The 12,798-nt window shown below is 50.2% G+C and overlaps 1 protein-coding gene across 4 annotated transcripts in view; it reads left to right on the plus strand.

Annotated features, from left to right (window-relative positions):
* Positions 1-1,799: 1,799 nt before the first annotated feature.
* LOC126457855 (uncharacterized) overlaps positions 1,800-12,798 on the plus strand; it is a 311,923-nt gene continuing 300,924 nt past the window's right edge. For all 4 annotated transcript variants that reach the window (XM_050094498.1, XM_050094501.1, XM_050094500.1 and 1 more), the window contains exon 1: positions 1,800-2,061. The gene's annotated coding sequence lies outside the window, so the exon portion shown is untranslated. The remainder of the gene's footprint in view (positions 2,062-12,798) is intronic.

A 12,798-nucleotide genomic window follows, 5' to 3' on the forward strand; every position in this document is an offset into this window, starting at 1 on the left:
TCTGAAATCCCTCGTCAATAGCACTCAGCACTTCATGTGAATAAAGAGCTAGTTGTATTTCACAGGAACGATGTTTTCTAAACTCATGTTGACTGTGTGTCAACAAACCGTTTCCTTCGAGGTAATTCATAATGTTCTAAAATTCTGCTGCACATGGGCCAGTAATTTAGTGGATTACTCCTACTACCTTTCCTGAATATTGGTGTGACCTGTGCAACTTTCCAGTCATTGGGTACGGATGTTTCGTCGAGCGAACGGTTGTATATGACTGTTAAGTATAGAGCTAATGCATCAGCATACTCCGAAAGGAACTTAATTGGTATACAGTCTGGACCAGAAGACTTGCTTTTATTAAGTGATTTGAGTTGCTTCACTACTCCGAGGATATTTACTTCTACGTTACTCATGTTGGCAGCTGTTCTCGATTCGAATTCTGGAATATTTACTTCGTCTTCTTTTGTGAAGGCATTTCGGAAGGCTGTGTTTAGTAACCCTGCTTTGGCAGCACTGTCTTCGATAGTATCTCTATTGTTATCGCGCAGAGAAGGCATTGATTGTTTCTTGTCGCTAACATACTTCACGTAAAACCAGAATCTCTTTGGATTTTCTCCCAGGTTTCGAGACAAAGTTTCGTTGTGGAAACTGTTATAGGCGTCTCGCATTGAACTCCGCGCTAAATTTCGAGCTTCTGTAAAAGATCGCCAATCTTGGGGATTTTGCGTCTGTTTAAATTTGGCATGTTTGTTTCGTTGTTTGTGCAACAGAGTTCTAACCCGTTTTGTGTGCCAAGGAGGATCAGCTCCTTCGTTTGTTAGTTTATTTGGTATAAATCTCTTGCTGCCGATACTATTTCTTTGAATTTAAGCCACATCTGTCGACACTTATATTATTAATTCGGAATGAGTGGAGATTGTCTCTCAGGAAGGCGTCAAGTGAATTTTTATCTGCTTTTTTGAATAGGTATACTTTGCGCTTAGTTTTCGAGGATTTGGGGATTACAATATTCAATCTCGCTACGACAACCCTATGTTCACTAATCCCTATATCGGTTTTGATGCTCGTTATTAAGTCAGGATTATTTGTTGCTAAGAGGTCAAGGGTGTTTTCACAACCGTTTACTATTCGCGTGGGTTCATGATCTAACTGCTCGAAATAATATTCAGATAAATATTTATATATGCTGCAATGTGACAGCTCTTTTCTACATTATTTTTCGCTTCCAGATATCTGTCCCCGCTTATGAAAGAATACTCAATAGAAAAAATATTCAAATCGACATGGAAAAATTGCACTTGCTACGGAAACAATGCACAATAATAAATACAAAAATTAAGAAGACAAAGAAGGGAAAGACCCACTACTAATATATTTGCGAGCTTGGTGAAAGTAGCTTAACTTCCAGTGAGCTAACGGCCCTGACATCAAAACTCTCCTTCTCAGAAACCTTGCATGACGTGATCTGACGGTCCGTTGACGTCCTGTTTGTATGCTGCCATTTGAAATGAGTTGTGGTATGTTTGAACGTGACGTGACGGCCAGTATGAATTGGCCTCTTATGACACTATTCCGCTGGTCAATCAAACCTGTGACCATTTGTGCTACCCTTCTTAAAACATTCATCGCGAGAAATCTTGACGCCGAAGCTCGTTTCGAGCAGACCTACTGGAAAATATGTTTGAATATGTGGATGTTTTGACGTTTCGTTCGCTATCTCGGTTCTGAGGCGACCTTTCTGATGCAATCTCTCGATCTATGTCAGAGATGTACACTTGTTGCGCTCCGGAGATGATATTAATTGGGGTTTGTTGTGTTGTTGAAGGCGTAAGCGTCATTATACTACTTAGTGACAGAGCCGGCTAAACGAAAGCATCATCATTTTTTACTTTCTTTCGGTTTTGGACTTCTTGGAAATTGTAGTACTATCGACTGAAGTATACTTTTGCCGCTAGAGACTAATTAATCGTGTGCCTTAGGTGCAATGTTTATGAGATGTGGTACGTGAACGTTTGTGCCGTAAGAAGTAAACAGCAGTCGCATAAAGTATAATACTGAGATTTACAGGTAAAGTCTTTCGGTTATATTGTAGTTGTTTTCAAAGCTTGCATGTAGTGGCTAAGAGTTTGAGGAAGAAGGAATAGACGTAGGTTGTTCTGAACTACTTGTTTTTGATGGTATTATCTCATAAAATTCAGAACTAAAAAAGCGCATGTGGTGGTCGCAATTGTATGATATTCTCTGAAGACAAAGTTACGTAAAATACTTGCGTACGTGGTATTGATAATGATTCATATTTGACACATGCTTTTTGTAAGTAATGCTACTATAGAAGGAAGTTGTGTAGGTAGATATTATGTACTGAAACTAAATGAGAGTGAATAAAACCAGTTAGTTAATGAAATTCGCAGTGCTGTGATTGTTCTACTCTTCTATCTCACATCTTCTAATACGAGTCAAATTTCGATATGTCACATTGACATTATTTGACCGATTTTAAATTAAAACCATAAAAATTTACGTATCAATCAAAGTTAACCAACACATAACTTGAGCAATTTATTGAAAGAAAAAATGTGTTCTCAACACAATCTTTTGAATGGCCAGCTGATGCTTGTCAAACCAGGAACCTTTTCAGATAGAACGTCATATGTTTTCTTGCTGACAGTACCATATATACTGGTTTCTCATCCAAAATGTGGCAACATTAGTTAGTCTCATACCTTCTCCACAAACTTAACATTTCACATTCTTGGCAATTAAATAAAATAACTAGGTATTTGACCATGCTATCCCCCCCTTGGTATGAAATGATCAACTTGCCAACTTTGTTGTCATGTCCATAAGTAACTAAAATAAAACACACAACTACATATCCAGCCTAAAATAACATGCTGCAGTAATAATTCCAAACCCAATAATTAATCTATTGCTCATAACTGCCAACAAGAAAATATCTCACTAACCAACTGCCACAAACTCTTCCAATATTATTCTCATAAGCAGTATTCAAGAACTCCAATGAATCACTTAACAACACTCAAAAACAATTTAGAAACATAAACACCTCACACCATAGAGCACCACCACATACTCCAACCAGATGTCAGCAAACATGATTCATTTCAAATACAGCGCATCACCATTACCTCCCACAACACAACACAGTTACATCATGGGTCGAAGCGGATGGGTGATATCATAAACTTTGGTAGGCTTCATTTTTCATATAATTTACTTTCGCCATGGTTCTTGTATCTTTAGTCAGTTTGTACTTTGATTTGGACACATAAGTTTCCCATAACTGCTGTACAATGGCTATGTCAGGTGAACAGGACAGAATTTTATCCATATATTTACATACTTCCTTTATGCACTCATGTATCTACTTTCCATTTTTCCAATCTTAGGAGTCTTCCTGACTGTATTGCCGCCCTTATATCAACTCCTCAATGACCCAACTATTCCCTTGGTCTATTTCGTTTTGATCTTGTTTTTCCACTCACCCTCCCCTATTGTACTCCATGGGTTTGGTGTTCTTTTCTAAATTCTGTTTTTGTAGTACGAGCCATTTGGTGCATAACTCCTTCCTCAGCATTTCAGCATTGCTTCCTCCCCCTTCCATTCCTTCTCCCCTTCCTTCCCTGACGTAGCCCTCTGCCTCCCCCTCCCATCTTGCTAGCTCACCAGCATGTGTAGCTATTCCATGTGGTGGGGCTGTTATGTACTTATCTGGTTGAGTCCCTGACTACACAGGGATCACGCTTCTGGTACCTGAGCTGTCACTGCCTCTTGTAAGCCAACATCGGAACTTCTGGCAACGACCACTGGGCCAGGTGGCCCTTTTGTGGCTGGATGGCACTCACGGTGTGAGCCTCTGATCAGAGTGGATGGTTCTAGGGTGAACACACTGCACATGAAGCTCCATTCTTCTGGCTGGTCTTTTGTGCCCGTCCCTTCAGGTGGGAATGGTTCTCTCACTGCTCGTACTTTTGCTTCCGTAGCCCTCCTCTCCCTGGTCACCCTCGTGGGGAGGAGGTTTGTCATGAAACCGTTGGTTTGTTCCAGGACAGACGGGAGAGTCTTTAGCTGCTGCCAAACCACTCTCTCTCTTTACATTTCTAAAATAAGTTTGGTGAAGTAGACTCGATAAGGTGCAATCTGGTTCCTTACTGATTAAAACCTCTTGTCCGTCATTTGGCTTACGTTTGTGTTTGCAAGTGCTTAGGAGAACATTACTCCTCATCAGTCCTTAAATATGACCCAGGGCATTATTTTCCATAGGGACTTCCTTATCCAGTCTGATGAGGAACTCGGACCTAATATTGAATGATGCAGTTTTCATTTCACTTTGTGAGTCCAGAGAGGTACTAAGGACAGTCATTTTGATACTGTCACTTTCATCCTGGCTTTTGTGAGGTGTATCCTTCTGGAAAATGTCAAAGTTATAGTTTAGAACAGTGACATGAGGCCCTAAATCACCTCCCATTCACTGTTTCTGATGTCTACTTTTTGCTCATATGTCTTCCTGATGTGTGGAAAATCCTGTTGGCAGCAGCTGCAGCTGCCCTCTCCATGTGGAGAGTCCTTGCACACTGCCGCCAAAGTGTGTGAACTATACTGGCCAACATTCTCCTTGCTGACCAGATTACCTTATCTATAAAAAGAAAAGGAAAAATCAAGAATTCAAAACTGTTGACCTTCTATGCTACTGAGGCCTGACAGAAATTTGACTGTCTTCACCTGATATCTTTGTCTACCTTTGCTTCTGTTGTCCTTTCCACTTCCTACTTACTGCCATCCTCTCCTCCTCCCCTTTTCTCCTCTCTGGTAGTTACCATTATCTCCTCTCATGGGACTGCTCCTTCTCTTTGATAGGAGAAGAGACCGTCTTCTCTGGCACACACTGGTATGTGGGGCTCCCTGGGGATCCCCTACTCTGTGGGCCGCAAGGCAGCTTGTTCTCATTCAGATCCTGATATTGCTGCAGCTAGCTCCCTTCCTGACCACACCTCCCCTCATCCTATGAAGAGAAGAAGTTGTGTAAGTCTCAGGAGAATCCCCTGCCCAACACCCCAGGGGGTGTCACCCACTCCCACTCGATCAGGGTCTGATTTTACAGTCATGGGTGTTACTCCTTCTTTACTGGTGACGGACACTGACTCGACAAATGATCGATTCTCACCCATTAGACATCCATCCAGCCTCTTGTACTACTCTCCTCCAATGGAACTGTAATAGTTACTGTAATCATCTTCCGGAATTGCAGTCTCTCCTTTCTTTCTACTCTGTAGTGTGTGTCATACTGCAGAAACCTTGTTTTATGGATACTCATTTGCCAACTCTTCATGGTTTACAAAGCTTTTGCCATAATTGTGTTGGCTCTTTGTGAGCATCCGCTGGTGTCTGTACGCTTTTCTGCACGGACATTGTTAGTTCCTGAGTTCCTCTTTGCACTGCACTTGAAGCAGTGGCCATTCAAATCCATTTAGACTCTGAGGTATAGCATGCAATCTATATTGCCCCCCTTCCCCCAGACCGGCCTTCTACACTTCCTGCTCATCTTAATCCTCCCCCCCCATCCTCCCCCCCATCCTCCCCCCCATCCTCCCCCCCATCCTCCCCCCCATCCTCCCCCCCATCCTCCCCCCCATCCTCCCCCCCATCCTCCCCCCCATCCTCCCCCCCATCCTCCCCCCCATCCTCCCCCCCATCCTCCCCCCCATCCTCCCCCCCATCCTCCCCCCCATCCTCCCCCCCATCCTCCCCCCCCATCCTCCCCTCCCATCCTCCCCCCCATCCTCCCCCCCCATCCTCCCCCCCATCCTCCCCCCCATCCTCCCCCCCCATCCTCCCCCCCATCTTCCCCCCCATCTTCCCCCCCCATCCTCCCCCCCCCATCTTCCCCCCCCATCTTCCCCCCCCATCTTCCCCCCCCCATCTTCCCCCCCCATCCTCCCCCCCCATCCTCCCCCCCTTCACTGTGGAGATGTTGACACCCATAACCCTCCGTGGGTGGTACTCCGACCTTTGTCTGGTGCATGATTGTTGAAGACCTACTGGCAGGGCTTGCTCTTGTGCCTCCTAAACACTGGAGCCCCCAAATACTTTAGTGTGGCGTATGGCACTTTCTCAGCCATTGATCTTTCCATCTGTAGCCCTGGGTTTCTCCCCTCTATTCAGTGGGGAGTTCATAACAATTTATCCAACAGTAGTCATAGTCCGATCAGCTGATCTTTTCTCCAGTGTCAGTCACCTGGACGCCCTTGCAGGTGGTCCTTTACTAATGCAAATTGGGATGCCTTGTTCTCAGCTGCATCAATAGCATTGATGAGTTCGAATGGAGTTTGACTGATGCCATCCTCTTGTCAACAGCTTCCCTGATTCTTTCTTCCTTAGGTTTTCCCCAGAGGAAGACTGTCCCTTGGTGGAGCCCCGAAATTTCTGCAGCTGTTAAAGACTGCCGCACCTTCCAATGCTACAACAGCATCCATCTCTCAACCACCTCCTGCCCTGTAAATGCTTTGTGTCTCGACCTGCTATCTTCATAAGTGCCAGAAATGAATTTCGTTGGAGTTTTCCCTCTTCACAGATATAGGCAAAGAGCAGCCACATTTTTGGTAGCTGTCCTCCTAAATGTGTTCCGGGAATTTCCCTGAATTGTGTTATCCTCATTGGCCTAGACTCCATTGCTGAGCATTTGGCTTGGCATTTCACCCAGGCCTCAGTGTCGGTCAACCATCCGCCAACGTTCTGTCTTCTCAAACACTGTCTGGAACAACTCCTTTTATCTTTCATTTCCTGTCGCCTAGTGCAGCGCCCTGTGTAGGGAATGGGAATTAGCCAGCCCTCTCTCTCTCTCTCTCTCCCCCCCCTCTCTCCCCCCTCTCCCCCCCTCTCTCCCCCCTCTCCCCCCCCTCTCTCCCCCCTCTCTCCCCCCTCTCTCCCCCCTCTCTCCCCCCTCTCTCCCCCCTCTCTCCCCCCTCTCTCCCCCCTCTCTCCCCCCTCTCTCCCCCTCTCTCCCCCCTCTCTCCCCCCTCTCTCCCCCCTCTCTCCCCCCTCTCTCCCCCCTCTCTCCCCCCTCTCTCCCCCCTCTCTCCCCCCTCTCTCCCCCCTCTCTCCCCCCTCTCTCCCCCCTCTCTCCCCCCTCTCTCCCCCCTCTCTCCCCCCTCTCTCCCCCCTCTCTCCCCCCTCTCTCCCCCCTCCCTCCCCCCTCTCTCCCCCCTCCCTCCCCCCTCCCTCCCCCCCTCTCTCCCCCCCTCTCGCCCACCAGACCTGGTTCCTGGACCAAACCAGATGCACAGCCAAATGCTTGACCACTTACTGGTGGCCTAGTCAGCATCACATAATGGCCTTTTTTAACTCTCTCTGGAGTGAGGCGGAATTTCCTTCCCAGTGGCGAGAAAATGTCATTATTCAAGTTTCAAATTCCAGTGAACTGCTTCTTCAAATGTTCAGCTATCATCTGACCAGTTTAATAAGTTTCCTGTGCAATTTACCCCCTGCGGGTTCGGGGCTTAGAATAGGCCCGCGGTATTCCTGCCTGTCGTAAGAGGCGACTAAAAGGAGTCTCAAACGTTTCGGCCTTATGTGATGGTCCCCTGTCGGGTTTGACCTCCATATCTCAAAATTTTTCCGAAGAGCGAGCCGATTGGGGAAGGGCGCCTTACTTGGTGCATTGTGTCCGTGTTGTGTTGAGAACTTTCGCCATCTTATTCGTCGTTGCATTGCAGTCTTGCCCGCTCTCCATCTCTTGGGCATCGATGCGCCCCTGCGTGCACTTTCTGCCAAGCACTGTGCAGGGCCATTTTCTGCACTGACGACGCCCATGGACCACATGTCACCTAACATCCAGCACGGTAGGCAGTCCGTTGTGGTGGGGCCGCCATGTACCCTCTTGGTTGTAGCCCCCTGACAACACAGGGATCGCTCTGCTGATGCCTGCGCCGTTCACTCCCCACGTATGCCAAGGAGTAGATGCCCATCTCCCTGGGGCATCAGGACTCCCGGCAATGGCCATCCTGCCAGGTGGCTATTGCTGTGGCTGGGTGGCGCCCGTGGGGAGGGCCCTTGGTCGGAGTAGGTGGCATCAGGGCGGATGACCCGCAATGAAGCGTGGTACATCATCTCTCGCTGGCGGCCAACTGCCAGCAGTCTCTAAGCGTTCTCGGGCTCAATTTAATGCTCAGAAGTACGATCCGAAAACGTTCCCTTCCCTGGCCATGCCTTGGGAAGAGCGTAAGTCTCAGGATGGAGGTAACAGTTATTCGCCCCGATTCTTAGTTTGCACGAGAGCTGATGGGGAGTCTTTTCTCTCCACAAAGCCTCAGTTCTTCGTCGAGCATTTAGAGGACCAGTTTGGGGAGGTGGAGGGCTTGTCTAAAATGCGCTCTGGGTCAGTACTGATACAAACGGCATCCTCCGCCCAGTCACGCAGGTTACTTGCTTGTGACAAGTTGGGGGATGTTAACGTTTCTATTACACCACATAAGAGTTTAAATATGGTCCAGGGTGTTATTTTCCATAGGGATCTCCTTTTGCAGTCTGATGACGAGCTGCGCGCCAACTTAGAACGTAGAGGTGTTCATTTCGTCCGGCGCGTTCATCGGGGTCCGAGGGACAATCAGGTTGCTACCGGTGCCTTCATCTTGGCCTTCGAGGGTGATACGTTACCGGAAAAGGTCAAGGTGATGGTCTACCAATGTGACGTCAAGCCCTATATCCCTCCCCCGATGCGGTGCTTCAAGTGCTGGAAGTTCGGCCATATGTCTTCCCGCTGCACTTCCAGCCTCACATGTCGAGATTGCGGACGCCCATCTCATCCCGATACTCCATGTGCCCCACCTCCCATCTGTGTCAACTGCGGGGAGCATCATTCACCTTGCTCGCCTGACTGCAAAGTCTTTCAGAAAGAGCGCAAAATCATGGAATATAAGACCCTGGACCGGCTGACCTATACTGAGGCCAAACGGAAATATGACAGACTCCATCCTGTGAGAATGACATCTTCTTATGCAGCTGCTACAACAACTGTGCTAGCTCCATCAGTTTCGAGGTTTCCAGCCAGCTCGATAAGCAGTAAGACTCCTCCTGCCCCCTTGCCCGTGGGGGGCTCTACCCAACCAGTTGCTCCTGCACCACCTACCTCAGGAGCAACCTCCTCCCACCCGTCGGGGACGTCCGTCCCCGCTTCTCAGCCGGAGAAGCGTCTAACTTCTTCGGCTACTCTCGCCCGTAAGAGTTCCCTTGGGACCCTCCCTTCCCAGGGTTCCACCAGCGGGAAGGATGACGGCCGCCAGTGGCATAAGTCCTCACCAGCGGCTGGGCGTAGGGCTTCACGATCCTCCTCTGTCCCGGAGACTGAATCGGTGAAGCCTTCCCAGCCGGTGAAACCCAAGGTTCAGCGAGAGAAGTCCAAGAGAAAGACCTCTAAGGCCAAAGAACTTGCGGTGGCACCAACCCCACCGCACCTTTCGCGCTCTGCGTCTGAGGATGAAGTCGAGATTCTAGCGTCCGCTGAGGACCTTGATCTCGCTGGTCCCTCAGACGCCATGGATGCCTCTCGTACGGGTACTGAATCGGTGGCAGTGAGTGAACAAGCGGCGTAAATTGCCTTCCCAGTCCTTTCACGCCTTTCTCAGCCATGGACAATACCATCCTCCAGTGGAACTGTGGCGGTTTTTTCCACCATTTAGCTGAGCTCCGCCAACTTCTCAGCCTTCCCCCTTTCTTCTGCATTGCTCTCCAGGAAACTTGGTTTCCAGCGATGCGAACCCCCGCCCTCCGTGGCTATCGGGGTTATTATAAGAACCGAGCAGCTTATGAAAGGGTGTCTGGTGGCGTCTGCATATATGTCCTTCACACTCTGCACAGCGAGTCTGTCCCTCTCCAGACGCCTTTAGAGGCTGTCGCTGTACGCGTGTGGACGCCACAGGCTGTTACCGTCTGCAGTCTTTACATTCCACCGGATGGTGATGTCTCGCAGCATGTCCTGGCTGCACTGGTCGCCCAATTGCCGCCACCTTTCTTGCTATTGGGCGATTTCAACGCCCATAACCCTCTGTGGGGTGGGTCAGTGGCCACAGGTCGAGGCGCCATCGTTGAGCATTTATTGTCGCAGCTCGATCTCTCGCTGTTAAATGATGGTGCCTTCACACACTTCAGTGTGGCGCATGGCACCTACTCCGCCATTGACCTTTCCATCTGTAGCCATAGCCTCTTACCATCTGTTCAATGGAGCGTGCATGACGACCTGTGTGGTAGTGACCACTTTCCGCTTTTTTTGTCACTACCACAGCGTCACTCTTCTGGGCGCCCTAGCCGATGGGCTATGAATAAGGCTGACTGGGATTTGTTCTCCTCCACTGCCGCTTTTGAGCCTCTCTCTACTGATGACATTGATGCGGTGGTTCAATCGGTCACCACCGGCATCGTTACTGCCGCCGAATCTGCCATTCCCCGTTCTTCTGGGTCCCCTCGGCGGACGGCTGTGCCTTGGTGGTCGCCTGAGATCGCTGAAGCGATTAAAGATCGCCGGCGGGCGCTCCAGCGTCACAAGCGACATCCCTCCTTAGCCCACCTTATCGCCTTCAAACGGCTGCGTGCGCGGGCCCGCCTCCTTATCCGCCAAGGCAAGAAGGAGTGCTGGGAGCGGTATGTGTCCACCATTGGCCTCCATGTCACTCCCTCGCAGGTCTGGGCCAAGATTCGACGCATCTACGGCTATCGGACCCCTGCCAGCGTCCCTGCGCTCTCACTGAATGGAGCCGTTTGTACTGACTCCGACGTCATTGCAAATCGCTTAGCAGAGCATTTTGCTATGAGTTCCGCTTCTGCGAATTACCCCCAGGCCTTCCGCTCCATTAAAGAGCGGCTGGAACGTCGGAGCCTTTCGTTTCGCACCAACCACCCGGAATCTTACAATGCTCCATTCAGTGAGTGGGAATTTCGCAGTGCCCTAGCTGCTTGCCCTGATACCGCTCCTGGGCCAGATGGCATCCACTGTCAGATGCTGAAACACCTTTCAGTGGACTGCCAGCGGCGCCTTCTCGATCTTTACAGCCGTCTTTGGGTCGAGGGGGAGTTTCTGTCGCAATGGCGGGAAGGCATTGTCATCCCCGTTTTGAAACATGGAAAGACCCCTCTGGAGGTGGACAGCTACCGTCCCATTAGCCTCACCAACGTTCTTTGCAAGTTGCTTGAACGGATGGTGAGCCGGCGCTTGCATTGGGTACTGGAGTCTCGGGGCCTTCTGGCTCCGTCTCAGGGTGGGTTCCGTAGAGGCCGCTCCGCCACCGACAATCTGGTGAGCCTGGAGTCGGCCATCCGTACTGCCTTTGCCCGCCGTCAGCACCTGGTCGCTGTCTTTTTCGACATGCGGAAGGCGTACGATACGACATGGCGTCATCACATTCTTTCTACGCTTCATGGATGGGGTCTTCGGGGTCCTCTACCGATTTTTATCCGCAATTTTCTGTCGTGTCGTACCTTCCGCGTGCAAGTCGCGGCCTCGTATAGTTCCTCCCACGTCCAGGAGAACGGTGTGCCACAGGGCTCTGTTTTAAGTGTCTGTCTGTTTTTAATAGCCATTAACGGGCTTGCTGCGGCCGTGGGAAATTCTGTCTCCGCTTCCCTGTATGCTGATGACTTCTGCCTTTACTACAGCTCTACTGGCATTGCAGCTGTTGAACGTCAGCTACAGGGCGCTATCCGTAAGGCGCAGTCTTGGGCTGTAGCGCATGGGTTTCAGTTTTCGGCAGCCAAGACCCGCGTTATGCATTTCTGCCGGCGCCGAACAGTCCATCCTGAGCCGCGGCTTTATCTTGCCGACGACCTCCTTGCTGTGGTGGAGACTCACAGGTTTTTGGGGGTGGTTTTTGATGCCCGGTTGACTTGGCTGCCTCATATCCGGCAGCTTAAACAGACGTGTTGGCGGCATCTAAACGCTCTGAGATGCTTGAGCCACACCCGCTGGGGCGCCGACCGCTCTACCCTGTTGCGGCTCTACCAGGCGTTAATCCAGTCCCGTCTGGATTATGGGTGCCTGGCTTATGGCTCAGCATCCCCATCTGCGTTACGGGTGCTGGACCCAATTCTCCACAGCGGGATATGCCTTGCCACTGGTGCTTTCCGCACCAGCCCTGTGGACAGCGTACTAGTGGAGGCAGGTGTACCTCCACTGCGGGTACGACGCCAACAATTACTGGCTGCTTATGCTGCCCATGTTTTTAGTTTACCCGGGCATCCAAATTACCGTGTCCTGTTCCCGCAGTCGGTCGTCCATCTGCCGGACCGTCGGCCCCGGTCGGGTTGTCCGATCGCCGTACGCATCAAGGAGCTTCTCTGCGGGCTTGGGTTTTTCCCTGTTCCGCCTCCTTTCCAGGCACCTCTGCGTACACCCCCGTGGTGTGTTCCTCGCCCTTGCCTTCGGCTCGACTTGGCACAGGGCTCGAAGGACTCGGTCCCTCCAGAGGCCTTCCGCCGCCGCTTTTATTCCATCCTTGCCACGTATCAGGGCTCTGGAATTGTTTACACCGACGGTTCGATGGTTGCTGGTCGTGTCGGGTATGCGCTAACTCTGGGGGACCATTCCGAACAACGGTCCTTGGTGGCTGGCTGCAGCGTTCACACTGCTGAGCTAGTCGCCATCTTTCGAACCCTAGAGTATATCCGCTCCCGCTCAGGTGAGTCCTTCGTGATCTGTAGCGATTCCCTGAGCGGTTTACGAGCTCTCGACCAGTGTTTTCCTCGTTCTCGTCTGGTAATGGCTATCCATGAGTCCCTGCATACTCTTGCGCGTTGCGG

Source organism: Schistocerca serialis, chromosome 2 (assembly GCF_023864345.2).
Source record: "Schistocerca serialis cubense isolate TAMUIC-IGC-003099 chromosome 2, iqSchSeri2.2, whole genome shotgun sequence".
Classification (NCBI taxonomy): domain Eukaryota; kingdom Metazoa; phylum Arthropoda; class Insecta; order Orthoptera; family Acrididae; genus Schistocerca; species Schistocerca serialis.